This window comes from Cherax quadricarinatus, chromosome 93 (assembly GCF_038502225.1).
Source record: "Cherax quadricarinatus isolate ZL_2023a chromosome 93, ASM3850222v1, whole genome shotgun sequence".
In the NCBI taxonomy this organism is placed as follows: domain Eukaryota; kingdom Metazoa; phylum Arthropoda; class Malacostraca; order Decapoda; family Parastacidae; genus Cherax; species Cherax quadricarinatus.
The window spans coordinates 1,302,377-1,323,520 of NC_091384.1; the positions used below are offsets into that span (position 1 = coordinate 1,302,377).

General features: G+C 42.2%; 1 protein-coding gene across 1 annotated transcript in view; it reads right to left on the reverse strand.

Annotated features, from left to right (window-relative positions):
- The window catches only part of LOC128703429 (uncharacterized), a 64,826-nt gene extending 44,615 nt beyond the window's left edge, over positions 1 to 20,211 (reverse strand). Inside the window, exon 1 of the mRNA XM_070104578.1 lies at positions 19,356 to 20,211. The gene's annotated coding sequence lies outside the window, so the exon portion shown is untranslated. The remainder of the gene's footprint in view (positions 1 to 19,355) is intronic.
- Between the last annotated feature and the right edge of the window lie 933 nt (positions 20,212 to 21,144).

Here is a 21,144-nt window from a genome sequence, read left to right on the forward strand (position 1 = left end):
AGGGACCAGGAGCTACAACAGTAGACGGAGTATCAGGGACCAGGAGCTACAACAGTAGACGGAGTATCAGGGACCAGGAGCTACAACAGTAGACGGAGTATCAGAGACCAGGAGCTACAACAGTAGACGGAGTATCAGGGACCAGGAGCTACAACAGTAGACGGAGTATCAGGGACCAGGAGCTACAACAGTAGACGGAGTAACAGGGACCAGGAGCTACAACAGTAGACGGAGTATCAGGGACCAGGAGCTACAACAATAGACGGAATAACAGGGACCAGGAGCTACAACAGTAGACGGAGTATCAGGGACCAGGAGCTACAACAGTAGACGGAGTATCAGGGACCAGGAGCTACAACAGTAGACGGAGTATCAGGGACCAGGAGCTACAACAGTAGACGGAGTAACAGGGACCAGGAGCTACAACAGTAGACGGAGTAACAGGGACCAGGAGCTACAACAGTAGACGGAGTAACAGGGACCAGGAGCTACAACAGTAGACGGAGTAACAGGGACCAGGAGCTACAACAGTAGACGGAGTAACAGGGACCAGGAGCTACAACAGTAGACGGAGTATCAGGGACCAGGAGCTACAACAATAGACGGAGTAACAGGGACCAGGAGCTACAACAGTAGACGGAGTATCAGGGACCAGGAGCTACAACAGTAGACGGAGTAACAGGGACCAGGAGCTACAACAGTAGACGGAGTAACAGGGACCAGGAGCTACAACAGTAGACGGAGTATCAGGGACCAGGAGCTACAACAGTAGACGGAGTATCAGGGACCAGGAGCTACAACAGTAGACGGAGTATCAGGGACCAGGAGCTACAACAGTAGACGGAGTAACAGGGACCAGCAGCTACAACAGTAGACGGAGTAACAGGGACCAGGAGCTACAACATCTTTGGGATAACTGTTATAAATTGGTCAATTTTCCCGTTGTTCTCACAACAGAAATTTTCCCGTTGTTCTCACAACAGAAATTTTCCCGTTGTTCTCACAACAGAAATTGCAAGTCTTAAAAATGACCAGAAAATATTGGTATTCCACAACAACGGTAATAACAACAGTGATAACAACAGTGATTACAACAGTAATAACAACACTAAATACAACAGTGACAACAACAGTGACTACAACAGTAGCTACAACAGTGTTATATCGGGTTCATGTTCCACGGCATCGGTAATAACAACAGTAACTGCAGCAGTAATAACAGTAACAACAACAGTAACTACAACAGTAATAACAGTAACTACAGCAGTAATAACAGTAACTACAACAATAATAACAGTAACAACAACAGTAACTACAACAGTAATAAAGCAGTAGCTACAACAGTAATAACAGTAACTACAACAGTAATAACAGTAACAACAACAGTAACTACAACAGTAATAACAGTAACTACAACAGTAATAACAGTAACTACAACAGTAATAACAGTAACTACAACAGTAATAACAGTAACTACAACAGTAATAACAGTAACTACAACAGTAATAACAGTAACTACAACAGTAATAACAGTAACTACAACAGTAATAACAGTAACTACAACAGTAATAACAGTAACTACAACAACAACAATAATAATAATAATAATAATAATAATAATAATAATAATAATAATAATAATAATTAATAGTTGTATAAGTTGTGTATTGTGTAAGTCAAGTGTCTTGAGTGTATTGTGTAAGTCAAGTGTCTTGAGTGTATTGTGTAAGTCAAGTGTCTTGAGTGTATTGTGTAAGTCAAGTGTCTTGAGTGTATTGTGTAAGTCAAGTGTCTTGAGTGTATTGTGTAAGTCAAGTGTCTTGAGTGTATTGTGTAAGTCAAGTGTCTTGAGTGTATTGTGTAAGTCAAGTGTCTTGAGTGTATTGTGTAAGTCAAGTGTCTTGAGTGAATTGTGTAAGTCAAGTGTCTTGAGTGTATTGTGTAAGTCAAGTGTCTTGAGTGTATTGTGTAAGTCAAGTGTCTTGAGTGTGTTGTGTAAGTCAAGTGTCTTGAGTGTATTGTGTAAGTCAAGTGTCTTGAGTGTATTGTGTAAGTCAAGTGTCTTGAGTGTATTGTGTAAGTCAAGTGTCTTGAGTGTATTGTGTAAGTCAAGTGTCTTGAGTGTATTGTGTAAGTCAAGTGTCTTGAGTGAATTGTGTAAGTCAAGTGTCTTGAGTGTATTGTGTAAGTCAAGTGTCTTGAGTGTATTGTGTAAGTCAAGTGTCTTGAGTGTATTGTGTAAGTCAAGTGTCTTGAGTGTATTGTGTAAGTCAAGTGTCTTGAGTGTATTGTGTAAGTCAAGTGTCTTGAGTGTATTGTGTAAGTCAAGTGTCTTGAGTGTATTGTGTAAGTCAAGTGTCTTGAGTGTATTGTGTAAGTCAAGTGTCTTGAGTGTATTGTGTAAGTCAAGTGTCTTGAGTGTATTGTGTAAGTCAAGTGTCTTGAGTGTATTGTGTAAGTCAAGTGTCTTGAGTGTATTGTGTAAGTCAAGTGTCTTGAGTGTATTGTGTAAGTCAAGTGTCTTGAGTGTGTTGTGTAAGTCAAGTGTGAGTGTAAAGTCAAGTGTCTTGAGTGTAAGTCAAGTGTCTTGAGTATTGTGTAAGTCAAGTGTCTTGAGTGTATTGTGTAAGTCAAGTGTCTTTAGTGTATTGTGTAAGTCCAGTGACTTGAGTGTGTTGTGTAAGTCAAGTGTCTTGAGTGTATGGTGTAAGTCAAGTGTCTTGAGTGTATTGTGTAAGTCAAGTGTCTTGAGTGTATTGTGTAAGTCAAGTGTCTTGAGTGTATTGTGTAAGTCAAGTGTCTTGAGTGTATTGTGTAAGTCAAGTGTCTTGAGTGTAGTGTGTATTGTGTAAGTCAAGTGTCTTGAGTGTATTGTGTAAGTCAAGTGTCTTGAGTGTATTGTGTAAGTCAAGTGTCTTGAGTGTATTGTGTAAGTCAAGTGTCTTGAGTGTATTGTGTAAGTCAAGTGTCTTGAGTGTATTGTGTAAGTCAAGTGTCTTGAGTGTATTGTGTAAGTCAAGTGTCTTGAGTGTATTGTGTAAGTCAAGTGTCTTGAGTGTATTGTGTAAGTCAAGTGTCTTGAGTGTATTGTGTAAGTCAAGTGTCTTGAGTGTATTGTGTAAGTCAAGTGTCTTGAGTGTATTGTGTAAGTCAAGTGTCTTGAGTGTATTGTGTAAGTCAAGTGTCTTGAGTGTATTGTGTAAGTCAAGTGTCTTGAGTGTATTGTGTAAGTCAAGAGTCTTGAGTGTATTGTGTAAGTCAAGTGTCTTGAGTGTATTGTGTAAGTCAAGTGTCTTGAGTGTATTGTGTAAGTCAAGTGTCTTGAGTGTATTGTGTAAGTCAAGTGTCTTGAGTGTATTGTGTAAGTCAAGTGTCTTGAGTGTATTGTGTAAGTCAAGTGTCTTGAGTGTATTGTGTAAGTCAAGTGTCTTGAGTGTATTGTGTAAGTCAAGTGTCTTGAGTGTATTGTGTAAGTCAAGTGTCTTGAGTGTATTGTGTAAGTCAAGTGTCTTGAGTGTATTGTGTAAGTCAAGTGTCTTGAGTGTATTGTGTAAGTCAAGTGTCTTGAGTGTGTTGTGTAAGTCAAGTGTCTTGAGTGTGTTGTGTAAGTCAAGTGTCTTGAGTGTGTTGTGTAAGTCAAGTGTCTTGAGTGTGTTGTGTAAGTCAAGTGTCTTGAGTGTGTTGTGTAAGTCAAGTGTCTTGAGTGTGTTGTGTAAGTCAAGTGTCTTGAGTGTATTGTGTAAGTCAAGTGTCTTGAGTGTATTGTGTAAGTCAAGTGTCTTGAGTGTATTGTGTAAGTCAAGTGTCTTGAGTGTGTTGTGTAAGTCAAGTGTCTTGAGTGTGTCGTGTAAGTCAAGTGTCTTAAGTGTATTGTGTAAGTCAAGTGTCTTGAGTGTATTGTGTAAGTCAAGTGTCTTGAGTGTATTGTGTAAGTCAAGTGTCTTGAGTGTATTGTGTAAGTCAAGTGTCTTGAGTGTATTGTGTAAGTCAAGTGTCTTGAGTGTATTGTGTAAGTCAAGTGTCTTGAGTGTATTGTGTAAGTCAAGTGTCTTGAGTGTATTGTGTAAGTCAAGTGTCTTGAGTGTATTGTGTAAGTCAAGTGTCTTGAGTGTATTGTGTAAGTCAAGAGTCTTGAGTGTATTGTGTAAGTCAAGTGTCTTGAGTGTATTGTGTAAGTCAAGTGTCTTGAGTGTATTGTGTAAGTCAAGTGTCTTGAGTGTATTGTGTAAGTCAAGTGTCTTGAGTGTATTGTGTAAGTCAAGTGTCTTGAGTGTATTTGTCACTGTTAATATTGCAACACAAACAGTAGCCACTGTTTACGCTGGAAAATTAACGGAAAGTCACTGTTGAAGTTGCAGAATCAACAGAAACTGTTGTCTGTTGTCCTCTGACAAACACTGTTCTCTCGTCTATCCTTGATCTGTCTATCTATCTATTTGTCTATCTACACTAGGTAGATCCACCATATTGTTGCTGCTGGCCTTATGCAACACAAGGTTGGTGTTACTTGTGCAACACAAGGTTGGTGTTCCTTGTGCAACACAAGGTTGGTGTTCCTTGTGCAACACAAGGTTGGTGTTCCTTGTGCAACACAAGGTTGGTGTTCCTTGTGCAACACAAGGTTGGTGTTCCTTGTGCAACACAAGGTTGGTGTTCCTTGTGCAACACAAGGTTGGTGTTACTTGTGCAACACAAGGTTGGTGTTCCTTGTGCAACACAAGGTTGGTGTTCCTTGTGCAACACAAGGTTTGTGTTACTTGTGCAATACAAGGTTGGTGTTACTTGTGCAACACAAGGTTAGTGTTACTTGTGCAACACAAGGTTGGTGTTACTTGTGCAACACAAGGTTGGTGTTACTTGTGCAACACAAGGTTGGTGTTACTTGTGCAACACAAGGTTGGTGTTACTTGTGCAACACAAGGTTGGTGTTACTTGTGCAACACAAGGTTGGTGTTACTTGTGCAACACAAGGTTGGTGTTACTTGTGCAACACAAGGTTGGTGTTCCTTGTGCAACACAAGGTTTGTGTTACTTGTGCAACACAAGGTTGGTGTTCCTTGTGCAACACAAGGTTGGTGTTCCTTGTGCAACACAAGGTTGGTGTTCCTTGTGCAACACAAGGTTGGTGTTCCTTGTGCAACACAAGGTTAGTGTTACTTGTGCAACACAAGGTTAGTGTTACTTGTGCAACACAAGGTTAGTGTTACTTGTGCAACACAAGGTTAGTGTTACTTGTGCAACACATAGTGTTCCTCGTGCAACACAAGGTTGGTGTTACTTGTGCAACACAAGGTTGGTGTTACTTGTGCAACACATAGTGTTCCTCGTGTAACACAAAGTTGGTGTTACTTGTGCAACACAAAGTTGGTGTTACTTGTGCAACACAAGGTTGGTGTTACTTGTGCAACACAAGGTTGGTGTTACTTGTGCAACACAAGGTTAGTGTTACTTGTGCAACACAAGGTTAGTGTTCCTTGTGCAACACAAGGTTAGTGTTACTTGTGCAACACAAGGTTAGTGTTACTTGTGCAACACAAGGTTGGTGTTACTTGTGCAACACAAGGTTAGTGTTACTTGTGCAACACAAGGTTAGTGTTACTTGTGCAACACAAGGTTAGTGTTACTTGTGCAACACAAGGTTAGTGTTACTTGTGCAACACAAGGTTGGTGTTACTTGTGCAACACAAGGTTGGTGTTACTTGTGCAACACAAGGTTGGTGTTACTTATGCAACTCAAGGTTAACACAAGGTTAGTGTTACTTGTGCAACACAAGGTTAGTGTTACTTGTGCAACACAAGGTTAGTGTTACTTGTGCAACACAAGGTTAGTGTTACTTGTGCAACACATAGTGTTCCTCGTGCAACACAAGGTTAGTGTTACTTGTGCAACACAAGGTTAGTGTTACTTGTGCAACACATAGTGTTCCTCGTGTAACACAAGGTTAGTGTTACTTGTGCAACACAAGGTTGGTGTTACTTGTGCAACACAAGGTTGGTGTTACTTGTGCAACACAAGGTTGGTGTTACTTGTGCAACACAAGGTTGGTGTTACTTGTGCAACACAAGGTTAGTGTTACTTGTGCAACACAAGGTTAGTGTTACTTGTGCAACACAAGGTTAGTGTTACTTGTGCAACACAAGGTTAGTGTTACTTGTGCAACACAAGGTTGGTGTTACTTGTGCAACACAAGGTTAGTGTTACTTGTGCAACACAAGGTTAGTGTTCCTTGTGCAACACAAGGTTAGTGTTACTTGTGCAACACAAGGTTAGTGTTACTTGTGCAACACAAGGTTGGTGTTACTTGTGCAACACATAGTATTCCTCGTGCAACACAAGGTTAGTGTTACTTGTGCAACACAAGGTTAGTGTTACTTGTGCAACACAAGGTTGGTGTTACTTGTGCAACACATAGTGTTCCTCGTGCAACACATAGTGTTCCTCGTGCAACACATAGTGTTCCTCGTGCAACACAAGGTTAGTGTTACTTGTGCAACACAAGGTTAGTGTTACTTGTGCAACACAAGGTTAGTGTTACTTGTGCAACACAAGGTTAGTGTTACTTGTGCAACACAAGGTTAGTGTTACTTGTGCAACACATAGTGTTCCTCGTGTAACACAAGGTTAGTGTTACTTGTGCAACACAAGGCTAGTGTTCCTCGTGCAACACAAGATTAGTGTTACTTGTGCAACACAAGGTTTGTGTTACTTGTGCAACACATAGTGTTCCTCGTGTAACACAAGGTTAGTGTTACTTGTGCAACACATAGTGTTCCTCGTGCAACACAAGGTTAGTGCTACTTGTGCAACACAAGGCTAGTGTTACTTGTGCAACACAAGGTTAGTGTTACTTGTGCAACACAAGGCTAGTGTTACTTGTGCAACACAAGGCTAGTGTTACTTGTGCAACACAAGGTTAGTGTTACTTGTGCAACACAAGGCTAGTGTTACTTGTGCAACACAAGGCTAGTGTTACTTGTGCAACACAAGGCTAGTGTTACTTGTGCAACACAAGGCTAGTGTTACTTGTGCAACACAAGATTAGTGTTACTTGTGCAACACAAGGCTAGTGTTACTTGTGCAACACAAGGCTAGTGTTATTTGTGCAACACAAGGCTAGTGTTATTTGTGCAACACAAGGCTAGTGTTACTTGTGCAACACAAGGCTAGTGTTACTTGTGCAACACAAGGCTAGTGTTACTTGTGCAACACAAGGCTAGTGTTACTTGTGCAACACAAGGCTAGTGTTGTGCAACACAAGGTTAGTGTTACTTGTGCAACACAAGGCTAGTGTTACTTGTGCAACACAAGGCTAGTGTTACTTGTGCAACACAAGATTAGTGTTACTTGTGCAACACAAGGCTAGTGTTATTTGTGCAACACAAGATTGGTGTTCCTTGTGCAACACAAGGTTAGTGTTACTTGTGCAACACAAGGCTAGTGTTACTTGTGCAACACAAGGCTAGTGTTACTTGTGCAACACAAGGTTGGTGTTCCTTGTGCAACACAAGGTTAGTGTTACTTGTGCAACACAAGGCTAGTGTTACTTGTGTAACACAAGGCAAGGGTTACTTGTGCAACACAAGGCTAGTGTTACTTGTGCAACACAAGGCTAGTGTTACTTGTGCAACACAAGGCTAGTGTTACTTGTGCAACACAAGGCTAGTGTTACTTGTGCAACACAAGATTAGTGTTACTTGTGCAACACAAGGCTAGTGTTACTTGTGCAACACAAGATTAGTGTTACTTGTGCAACACAAGGCTAGTGTTACTTGTGCAACACAAGGCTAGTGTTATTTGTGCAACACAAGGCTAGTGTTACTTGTGCAACACAAGGCTAGTGTTACTTGTGCAACACAAGGCTAGTGTTACTTGTGCAACACAAGGTTAGTGTTACTTGTCCAACACAAGGCTAGTGTTACTTTTGCAACACAAGGCTAGTCTTACTTGTGCAACACAAGGCTAGTGTTACTTGTGCAACACAAGGTTAGTGTTACTTGTGCAACACAAGGTTAGAGTTACTTGTGCAACAAAAGGCTAGTGTTACTTGTGCAACACAAGGCTAGTGTTACTTGTGCAACACAAGATTGGTGTTCCTTGTGCAACACAAGGCTAGTGTTACTTGTGCAACACAAGGTTAGTGTTACTTGTGCAACACAAGGTTAGTGTTACTTGTGCAACACAAGGCTAGTGTTACTTGTGCAACACAAGGCTAGTGTTACTTGTGCAACACAAGGCTAGTGTTACTTGTGCAACACAAGGCTAGTGTTACTTGTGCAACACAAGATTAGTGTTACTTGTGCAACACAAGATTAGTGTTACTTGTGCAACACAAGGCTAGTGTTACTTGTGCAACACAAGGCTAGTGTTATTTGTGCAACACAAGATTAGTGTTACTTGTGCAACACAAGATTAGTGTTACTTGTGCAACACAAGGCTAGTGTTACTTGTGCAACACAAGGCTAGTGTTACTTGTGCAACACAAGGCTAGTGTTATTTGTGCAACACAAGATTAGTGTTACTTGTGCAACACAAGATTAGTGTTACTTGTGCAACACAAGGCTAGTGTTACTTGTGCAACACAAGGCTAGTGTTACTTGTGCAACACAAGATTAGTGTTACTTGTGCAACACAAGGCTAGTGTTACTTGTGCAACACAAGGCTAGTGTTATTTGTGCAACACAAGGCTAGTGTTACTTGTGCAACACAAGGCTAGTGTTACTTGTGCAACACAAGGCTAGTGTTACTTGTGCAACACAAGGCTAGTGTTGTGCAACACAAGGTTAGTGTTACTTGTGCAACACAAGGCTAGTGTTACTTGTGCAACACAAGGCTAGTGTTACTTGTGCAACACAAGGTAAGTGTTACTTGTGCAACACAAGGTTGGTGTTACTTGTGCAACACAAGGCTAGTGTTACTTGTGCAACACAAGGCTAGTGTTACTTGTGCGTATTTTGGTGTGCAATGTTGCAGTGTTGCGCGTGTTTGGTGTGCAATGTTGCAGTGTTGCGCGTGTTTTGTGTGCAATGTTGCAGTGTTGCAAGTGTTTATAGAAGGGACCCGGGAAGGTAAGGCACCTGGAAGGTTCTCCTAGCAGTATAAATAATGAATCTTGTGTAGTGTGAGAGCTCTCACTGTTGATGTTTGCTGATGACGCAGTGCTACTGCTGGTTTCAACGCTATCTAATGAGTTGTGTGCAGGATATAAGTGAAATTGAAGACACGAGAGATGGAGAGAGAGAAAGATGATAACTGGCTGGTTTGAAGACTATCTAATGAGTTGTGTGCAGGATAGAAGGTGATACTGAAAGAGAGATGTTAACACAGTACTGCTGGCTGGTTTCAAGACTATCTGATGAGTTGTGTGCAGGAAATAAGTGAAATTGAAGACACGAGAGAGAGAGAGAGAGAGAGAGAGAGAGAGAGAGAGAGAGAGAGAGAGAGAGGAAGGGAATGACAAAGACGGGAAGTCAGTGTTGAAGGAAGGGGAATAAAGTGAATGAAATGTGATTGACGGTGAAGGCAGAAGCCAGAGTGTTGAACATTCTGTGATAGAAGTCATAGTGTGAACAATGGTACACAACGTGATGAACAATGGTGCACAACGTGATGAACAATGGTACACAACGTGATGAACAATGGTACACAACGTGATGAACAATGGTACACAACGTGATGAACAATGGTACACAACTTGATGAACAATGGTGTACAACGTGATGAACAATGGTACACAACGTGATGAACAATGGTGTACAACGTGATGAACAATGGTACACAACGTGATGAACAATGGTACACAACGTGATGAACAATGGTACACAACGTGCACAACGTGAACAATGGTACACAACGTGATGAACAATGGTACACAACGTGATGAACAATGGTACACAACTTGATGAACAATGGTACACAACGTGATGAACAATGGTACACAACGTGATGAACAATGGTACACAACTTGATGAACAATGGTACACAACGTGATGAACAATGGTACACAACGTGATGAACAATGGTACACAACTTGATGAACAATGGTGTACAACGTGATGAACAATGGTACACAACGTGATGAACAATGGTACACAACGTGATGAACAATGGTACACAACGTGATGAACAATGGTACACAACGTGATGAACAATGGTACACAACGTGATGAACAATGGTACACAACGTGATGAACAATGGTACACAACGTGATGAACAATGGTACACAACGTGATGAACAATGGTACACAACGTGATGAACAATGGTACACAACGTGATGAACAATGGTACACAACGTGACAATGGTGCACAACGTGATGAACAATGGTACACAACGTGATGAACAATGGTACACAACTTGATGAACAATGAACAATGATGAACAATGGTACACAACGTGATGAACAATGGTGCACAACGTGATGAACAATGGTACACAACGTGATGAACAATGGTGCACAACGTGATGAACAATGGTACACAACGTGATGAACAATGGTGCACAACGTGATGAACAATGGTACACAACGTGATGAACAATGGTGCACACAAACAATGGTGTGATGAACAATGGTACACAACGTGATGAACAATGGTGTACACAACAATGGTACACAACGTGATGAACAATGGTACACAACGTGATGAACAATGGTACACAACTTGATGAACAATGGTACACAACTTGATGAACAATGGTACACAACTTGATGAACAATGGTACACAACTTGAACAATGGTACACAACTTGAACAATGGTACACAACTTGATGAACAATGGTACACAACGTGATGAACAATGGTACACAACTTGATGAACAATGGTACACAACTTGATGAACAATGGTACACAACTTGAACAATGGTACACAACTTGATGAACAATGGTACACAACTTGATGAACAATGGTACACAACTTGAACAATGGTACACAACGTGATGAACAATGGTGCACAACGTGATGAACAATGCTACACAACTTGAACAATGGTACACAACTTGAACAATGGTACACAACGTGATGAACAATGGTACACAACTTGAACAATGGTACACAACTTGATGAACAATGGTACACAACTTGAACAATGGTACACAACTTGAACAATGGTACACAACTTGAACAATGGTACACAACATGATGAACAATGGTACACATGAACTTGACACGTGAATGGTACACAACTTGAACAATGGTACACAACGTGATGAACAATGGTACACAACTTGAACAATGGTGCACAACGTGATGAACAATGGTACACAACTTGAACAATGGTACACAACTTGAACAATGGTACACAACGTGATGAACAATGGTACACAACTTGAACAATGGTACACAACTTGATGAACAATGGTACACAACTTGAACAATGGTACACAACTTGAACAATGGTACACAACTTGAACAATGGTACACAACGTGATGAACAATGGTACACAACGTGATGAACAATGGTACACAACTTGAACAATGGTACACAACTTGATGAACAATGGTACACAATTTGATGAACAATGGTACACAACTTGATGAACAATGGTACACAACTTGATGAACAATGGTACACAACGTGATGAACAATGGTACACAACGTGATGAACAATGGTACACAACGTGATGAACAATGGTACACAACGTGATGAACAATGGTGCACAACGTGATGAACAATGGTACACAACTTGAACAATGGTACACAACTTGATGAACAATGGTACACAACTTGAACAATGGTGCACAACGTGATGAACAATGGTACACAACTTGAACAATGGTGCACAACGTGATGAACAATGGTACACAACTTGAACAATGGTACACAACTTGAACAATGGTACACAACGTGAACAATGGTGCACAACGTGATGAACAATGGTACACAACTTGAACAATGGTACACAACTTGAACAATGGTACACAACGTGATGAACAATGGTACACAACTTGAACAATGGTGCACAACGTGATGAACAATGGTACACAACTTGAACAATGATACACAACTTGAACAATGGTACACAACTTGAACAATGGTACACAACTTGATGAACAATGGTACACAACTTGATGAACAATGGTACACAACTTGATGAACAATGGTACACAACGTGATGAACAATGGTACACAACTTGATGAACAATGGTACACAACGTGATGAACAATGGTACACAACTTGATGAACAATGGTACACAACTTGATGAACAATGGTACATAACTTGAACAATGGTGCACAACTTGATGAACAATGGTACACAACGTGATGAACAATGGTACACAACGTGATGAACAATGGTACACAACTTGATGAACAATGGTGCACAACGTGAACAATGGTACACAATGGTGGTACACAACGTGATGAACAATGGTACACAACGTGATGAACAATGGTACACAACGTGATGAACAATGGTACACAACGTGATGAACAATGGTACACAACGTGATGAACAATGGTACACAACTTGATGAACAATGGTACACAACGTGATGAACAATGGTGCACAACGTGAACAATGGTACACAATTTGATGAACAATGGTACACAACGTAATGAACAATGGTACACAACTTGATGAACAATGGTACACAACGTGATGAACAATGGTACACAACGTGATGAACAATGGTACACAACTTGAACAATGGTACACAACGTGATGAACAATGGTGCACAACTTGAACAATGGTACACAACGTGATGAACAATGGTACACAACGTGATGAACAATGGTACACAACGTGATGAACAATGGTACACAACGTGATGAACAATGGTACACAACGTGATGAACAATGGTGCACAACGTGATGAACAATGGTACACAACGTGATGAACAATGGTACACAACGTGATGAACAATGGTGCACAACGTGATGAACAATGGTACACAACGTGATGAACAATGGTACACAACGTGAACAATGGTACACAACGTGAACAATGGTACACAACGTGATGAACAATGGTACACAACTTGAACAATGGTGCACAACGTGATGAACAATGGTACACAACGTAATGAACAATGGTACACAACTTGATGAACAATGGTACACAACGTGATGAACAATGGTACACAACGTGATGAACAATGGTACACAACGTGATGAACAATGGTACACAACGTGATGAACAATGGTACACAACGTGATGAACAATGGTACACAACGTGATGAACAATGGTACACAACGTGATGAACAATGGTACACAACGTGATGAACAATGGTACACAACTTGAACAATGGTACACAACGTGATGAACAATGGTACACAACGTGATGAACAATGGTACACAACGTGATGAACAATGGTACACAACGTGATGAACAATGGTACACAACGTGATGAACAATGGTACACAACTTGAACAATGGTGCACAACGTGATGAACAATGGTACACAACGTGATGAACAATGGTACACAACGTGATGAACAATGGTACACAACGTGATGAACAATGGTACACAACGTGATGAACAATGGTGCACAACGTGATGAACAATGGTACACAACTTGATGAACAATGGTACACAACGTGATGAACAATGGTACACAACGTGATGAACAATGGTACACAACGTGATGAACAATGGTACACAACGTGATGAACAATGGTACACAACGTGATGAACAATGGTACACAACGTGATGAACAATGTTACACAACGTGATGAACAATGGTACACAACTTGAACAAGATATTTTGCCCGTACAGCAGAGTCATGGCACTCAAGAGAACAGAGAGATGGCACTGAATATGGCACAATGCCATCTTCAAGATACAGTGCCATCTTCAAGGTACAGTGCCATCTTCAAGATACAGTGCCATCTTCAAGGTACAGTGCCATCTTCAAGGTACAGTGCCATCTTCAAGGTACAGTGCCATCTTCAAGGTACAGTGCCATCTTCAAGGTACAGTGCCATCTTCAAGGTACAGTGCCATTTTCAAGGTACAGTGCCATCTTCAAGATAGAGTGCCATCTTCAAGGTACAGTGCCATCTTCAAGGTACAGTGCTATCTTCAAGGTACAGTGCCATCTTCAAGGTACAGTGCCATCAAGGTACAGTGCCATCTTCAAGCTACAGTGCCATCTTGAAGGTACAGTGCCATCTTCAAGATACAGTGCCATCTTCAAGGTACAGTGCCATCTTCAAGGTACAGTGCCATCTTCAAGATACAGTGCCATCTTCAAGGTACAGTGCCATCTTCAAGGTACAGTGCCATCTTCAAGGTACAATGTCATCAAGGTACAGTGCCATCTTCAAGGTACAGTGCCATCTTCAAGGTACAATGTCATCAAGGTACAGTGCCATCTTCAAGGTACAGTGCCATCTTCAAGGTACAGTGCCATCTTCAAGGTACAGTGCCATCTTCAAGGTACAGTGCCATCTTCAAGATACAGTGCCATCTTCAAGGTACAGTGCCATCTTCAAGATACAGTGCCATCTTCAAGGTACAGTGCCATCTTCAAGGTACAGTGCCATCTTCAAGGTACAGTGCCATCTTCAAGGTACAGTGCCATCTTCAAGATACAGTGCCATCTTCAAGGTACAGTGCCATCTTCAAGGTACAGTGCCATCTTCAAGGTACAATGTCATCAAGGTACAGTGCCATCTTCAAGGTACAGTGCCATCTTCAAGGTACAATGTCATCAAGGTACAGTGCCATCTTCAAGATACAGTGCCATCTTCAAGGTACAGTGCCATCTTCAAGATACAGTGCCATCTTCAAGGTACAGTGCCATCTTCAAGGTACAGTGCCATCTTCAAGGTACAGTGCCATCTTCAAGGTACAGTGCCATCTTCAAGATACAGTGCCATCTTCAAGGTACAGTGCCATCTTCAAGGTACAGTGCCATCTTCAAGGTACAGTGCCATCTTCAAGGTACAGTGCCATCTTCAAGGTACAGTGCCATCTTCAAGATACAGTGCCATCTTCAAGGTACAGTGCCATCTTCAAGGTACAGTGCCATCTTCAAGGTACAGTGCCATCTTCAAGGTACAGTGCCATCTTCAAGGTACAGTGCCATCTTCAAGATACAGTGCCATCTTCAAGGTACAGTGCCATCTTCAAGGTACAGTGCCATCTTCAAGGTACAGTGCCATCTTCAAGGTACAGTGCCATCTTCAAGGCACAGTGCCATCTTCAAGGTACAGTGCCATCTTCAAGGTACAGTGCCATCTTCAAGGTACAGTGCCATCTTCAAGGTACAGTGCCATCTTCAAGGTACAGTGCCATCTTCAAGGTACAGTGCCATCTTCAAGGTACAGTGCCATCTTCAAGGTACAGTGCCATCTTCAAGGTACAGTGCCATCTTCAAGATACAGTGCCATCTTCAAGGTACAGTGCCATCTTCAAGGTACAGTGCCATCTTCAAGGTACAGTGCCATCTTCAAGATACAGTGCCATCTTCAAGGTACAGTGCCATCTTCAAGGTACAGTGCCATCTTCAAGGTACAGTGCCATCTTCAAGGTACAGTGCCATCTTCAAGGTACAGTGCCATCTTCAAGATACAGTGCCATCTTCAAGGTACAGTGCCATCTTCAAGATACAGTGCCATCTTCAAGATACAGTGCCATCTTCAAGGTACAGTGCCATCTTCAAGATACAGTGCCATCTTCAAGGTACAGTGCCATCTTCAAGATACAGTGCCATCTTCAAGGTACAGTGCCATCTTCAAGATACAGTGCCATCTTCAAGGTACAGTGCCATCTTCAAGATACAGTGCCATCTTCAAGGTACAGTGCCATCTTCAAGATACAGTGCCATCTTCAAGGTACAGTGCCATCTTCAAGATACAGTGCCATCTTCAAGGTACAGTGCCATCTTCAAGATACAGTGCCATCTTCAAGATACAGTGCCATCTTCAAGGTACAGTGCCATCTTCAAGGTACAGTGCCATCTTCAAGATACAGTGCCATCTTCAAGATACAGTGCCATCTTCAAGATACAGTGCCATCTTCAAGGTACAGTGCCATCTTCAAGATACAGTGCCATCTTCAAGATACAGTGCCATCTTCAAGGTACAGTGCCATCTTCAAGGTACAGTGCCATCTTCAAGATACAGTGCCATCTTCAAGGTACAGTGCCATCTTCAAGATACAGTGCCATCTTCAAGGTACAGTGCCATCTTGAAGATACAGTGCCATCTTCAAGGTACAGTGCCATCTTCAAGATACAGTGCCATCTTCAAGGTACAGTGCCATCTTCAAGATACAGTGCCATCTTCAAGGTACAGTGCCATCTTCAAGATACAGTGCCATCTTCAAGGTACAGTGCCATCTTCAAGATACAGTGCCATCTTCAAGGTACAGTGCCATCTTCAAGATACAGTGCCATCTTCAAGGTACAGTGCCATCTTCAAGATACAGTGCCATCTTCAAGGTACAGTGCCATCTTCAAGATACAGTGCCATCTTCAAGGTACAGTGCCATCTTCAAGATACAGTGCCATCTTCAAGATACAGTGCCATCTTCAAGGTACAGTGCCATCTTCAAGGTACAGTGCCATCTTCAAGATACAGTGCCATCTTCAAGATACAGTGCCATCTTCAAGATACAGTGCCATCTTCAAGGTACAGTGCCATCTTCAAGATACAGTGCCATCTTCAAGATACAGTGCCATCTTCAAGGTACAGTGCCATCTTCAAGGTACAGTGCCATCTTCAAGATACAGTGCCATCTTCAAGGTACAGTGCCATCTTCAAGATACAGTGCCATCTTCAAGGTACAGTGCCATCTTCAAGATACAGTGCCATCTTCAAGATACAGTGCCATCTTCAAGATACAGTGCCATCTTCAAGATACAGTGCCATCTTCAAGATGCAGTGCCATCTTCAAGGTACAGTGCCATCTTCAAGATACAGTGCCATCTTCAAGATACAGTGCCATCTTCAAGGTACAGTGCCATCTTCAAGGTACAGTGCCATCTTCAAGGTACAGTGCCATCTTCAAGGTACAGTGCCATCTTCAAGATACAGTGCCATCTTCAAGATACAGTGCCATCTTCAAGTTACAGTGCCATCTTCAAGGTACAGTGCCATCTTCAAGATACAGTGCCATCTTCAAGGTACAGTGCCATCTTCAAGATACAGTGCCATCTTGAAGATACAGTGCCATCTTCAAGGTACAGTGCCATCTTCAAGGTACAGTGCCATCTTCAAGATACAGTGCCATCTTCAAGGTACAGTGCCATCTTCAAGGTACAGTGCCAACAAATTGCTGTTAAACTTACAACATAGAAACGTCATTAATAATGCTACGTTTCACTCAATCAAGAGCTTCTATGAGCGAAACTTGGTCATTGTGAAGTATTGAAGACGAGAACGCGAGTGGAGAGTGGGAAGAGAGCCTTCTGCTCTACCATTTTGGCCTCACACATCTTAATAATTTGTTCTTAATCTAGATAGCAGTAGATAGATAGTAGTAGATAGTTCTATGTATACCATACACATCCATATACACCCAAGTACACTTATATACACCCCATGTACACCCAAGTACACTTATATACACCCCATGTACACCCATGTACACTCAGCCACTGACTAGCAAGGAACTTTCACAATAAGTGACAGTAGGTACCCAACACACAGGTACCTATCACATCCGCCACAGGTCCTATAAGGTACCTAACTACCTAACAGGCAATTTTCCCCACACCAACTAAAACCATAAAAATCTGAGCCTATTTGAATAATATATATAAATATATATATATATATATATATATATATATATATATATATATATATATATATATATATATATATATATATATATATATATATATACATATATATATATATTCTTAAGAATGATTCCTGGACCTTGTGGTACACTCGTAACTGTGAATAATCTAACATTGTACATAATACTAGGCAATAACCTTGGTGTTGTTGAGTGGTGTCAGTACTGGAGGTGCTGAAGGTTCTAGTGGTGTCAGTACTGGAGGTGCTGAAGGTTCTAGTGGTGTCAGTACTGGAGGTGCTGAAGGTTCTAGTGGTGTCAGTACTGGAGGTGCTGAAGGTTCTAGTGGTGTCAGTACTGGAGGTGCTGAAGGTTCTAGTGGTGTCAGTACTGGAGGTGCTGAAGGTTCTAGTGGTGTCAGTACTGGAGGTGCTGAAGGTTCTAGTGGTGTCAGTACTGGAGGTGCTGAAGGTTCTAGTGGTGTCAGTACTGGAGGTGCTGAAGGTTCTAGTGGTGTCAGTACTGGAGGTGTTGAAGGTTCTAGTGGTGTCAGTACTGGAGGTGCTGAAGGTTCTAGTGGTGTCAGTACTGGAGGTGCTGAAGGTTCTAGTGGTGTCAGTACTGGAGGTGCTGAAGGTTCTAGTGGTGTCAGTACTGGAGGTGCTGAAGGTTCTAGTGGTGTCAGTACTGGAGGTGCTGAAGGTTCTAGTGGTGTCAGTACTGGAGGTGCTGAAGGTTCTAGTGGTGTCAGTACTGGAGGTGCTGAAGGTTCTAGTGGTGTCAGTACTGGAGGTGCTGAAGGTTCTAGTGGTGTCAGTACTGGAGGTGCTGAAGGTTCTAGTGGTGTCAGTACTGGAGGTGCTGAAGGTTCTAGTGGTGTCAGTACTGGAGGTGCTGAAGGTTCTAGTGGTGTCAGTACTGGAGGTGCTGAAGGTTCTAGTGGTGTCAGTACTGGAGGTGCTGAAGGTTCTAGTGGTGTCAGTACTGGAGGTGCTGAAGGTTCTAGTGGTGTCAGTACTGGAGGTGCTGAAGGTTCTAGTGGTGTCAGTACTGGAGGTGCTGAAGGTTCTAGTGGTGTCAGTACTGGAGGTGCTGAAGGTTCTAGTGGTGTCAGTACTGGAGGTGCTGAAGGTTCTATTCTCCCTCTGAATAATAATAATAATAATAATATCTATTTCTGCCAGTACGTGATGCAACTTATACATACCATAGCTGACACCTATGACATACTTATAGGTCTCTGGTTATGTCCCCAAGGATGCCACCCACACCAGTCTGTTAACACCCAGGTACCTATTTTATTGCTAGGTGAATAGGGACAGTAGGTGTAAGGTAACCAACACCCAGGTACCTACTTACTGTTAGGTGAACGGGGACAGTAGGAGTCTTAAGGAAACACGTCTTAATGCTTCCACCCGTACCAGGGATCAAACCACGGACCTCAATGTGTGATCTGACTGCATTATCAACCCAGCTACGGACCAGTTAGGTACTAACAGAGGAAACTGCCGTTAATACCTAACGTACCTAAATCAGAACCTAATTTAATTAGGAAGAGAAGGTACTCCCGTTGGCAGTTACTTAACATACTTAAGAAAGACCATGCAAATTAGGAACTCCAAAGGCATTAGGGGCCAAACCTAATTTTAACGTACCTGAGTGTAGCCAGGCAGGTAGATAGGTAGGTAGACAGATGTGAGTGGTCAGGGACTGTAGTAGACGTTGCTACTACCCTGGGTAGACGCAGAAGTAGACATGATCAGCATCTCTGTGAGATGCGTCATCTTCAGCGATAGTTGTACGTACTTCAGCGATAGTTGTACGTACTTCAGCGATAGTTGTACGTACTTCAGCGATAGTTGTACGTACTTCAGCGATAGTTGTACGTTCTTCAGCGATAGTTGTACGTTCTTCAGCGATAGTTGTACGTACTTCAGCGATAGTTGTACGTACTTCAGCGATAGTTGTACGTACTTCAGCGATAGTTGTACGTACTTCAGCGATAGTTGTACGTACTTCAGCGATATCCTTAGGAACTTTCCGCTATCCTCACACACTGTCTATCCTCACACACTGTCTATCCTCACACACTGTCTATCCTCACACACCGTCTACTATCCTCACACACTGTCTATCCTCACACACTGTCTATCCTCACACACTGTCTATCCTCACACACTGTCTATCCTCACACACTGTCTATCCTCACACACTGTCTATCCTCACACACTGTCTATCCTCACACACTGTCTATCCTCACACACTGTCTATCCTCACACACTGTCTACTATCCTCACACACTGTCTACTATCCTCACACACTGTCTACTATCCTCACACACTGTCTACTATCCTCACACACTGTCTACTATCCTCACACACTGTCTACTATCCTCACACACTGTCTACTATCCTCACACACTGTCTACTTTCCTCACACACTGTCTACTATCCTCACACACTGTCTACTAATCTCACTCACTGTCTACTTTGCTCACAGTCTACTATCATCACACACTGTCTACTATCCTCACTCACTGTCTATTCTCATTGTCTATTATCCTCACACACTGTCTACTATCCTCGCACACAACTATCCTCACACACACTGTCTACTATCCTCACACACTGTCTACTATCCTCAAATACTGTCTACTATCCTCACACACACTGTCTACTATCCTCACACACTGTCTACTATCCTCACACACTGTCTACTATCCTCACACACCGTCTACTATCCTCACACACTGTCTACTATCCTCACACACTGTCTACTATCCTCACACACTGTCTACTATCCTCACACACCGTCTACTATCCTCACACACTGTCTATCCTCACACACTGTCTACTATCCTCACACACCGTCTACTATCCTCACACACCGTCTACTATCCTCACACACCGTCTACTATCCTCACACACTGTCTACTATCCTCACACACCGTCTACTATCCTCACACACCGTCTACTATCCTCACACACCGTCTACTATCCTCACACACCGTCTACTATCCTCACACACCGTCTACTATCCTCACACACCGTCTACTATCCTCACACACCGTCTACTATCCTCACACACTGTCTACTATCCTCACACACAGTCTACTATCCTCACACACCGTCTACTATCCTCACACACCGTCTACTATCCTCACACACTGTCTACTATCCTCACACACCGTCTACTATCCTCACACACCGTCTACTATCCTCACACACCGTCTACTATCCTCACACACTGTCTACTATCCTCACACACCGTCTACTATCCTCACACACCGTCTACTATCCTCACACACCGTCTACTATCCTCACACACCGTCTACTATCCTCACACACCGTCTACTATCCTCACACACCGTCTACTATCCTCACACACTATCTACTATCCATCTTTATCAATACAAATTGTTTTTTTCACTTTATTTCGTTTTTT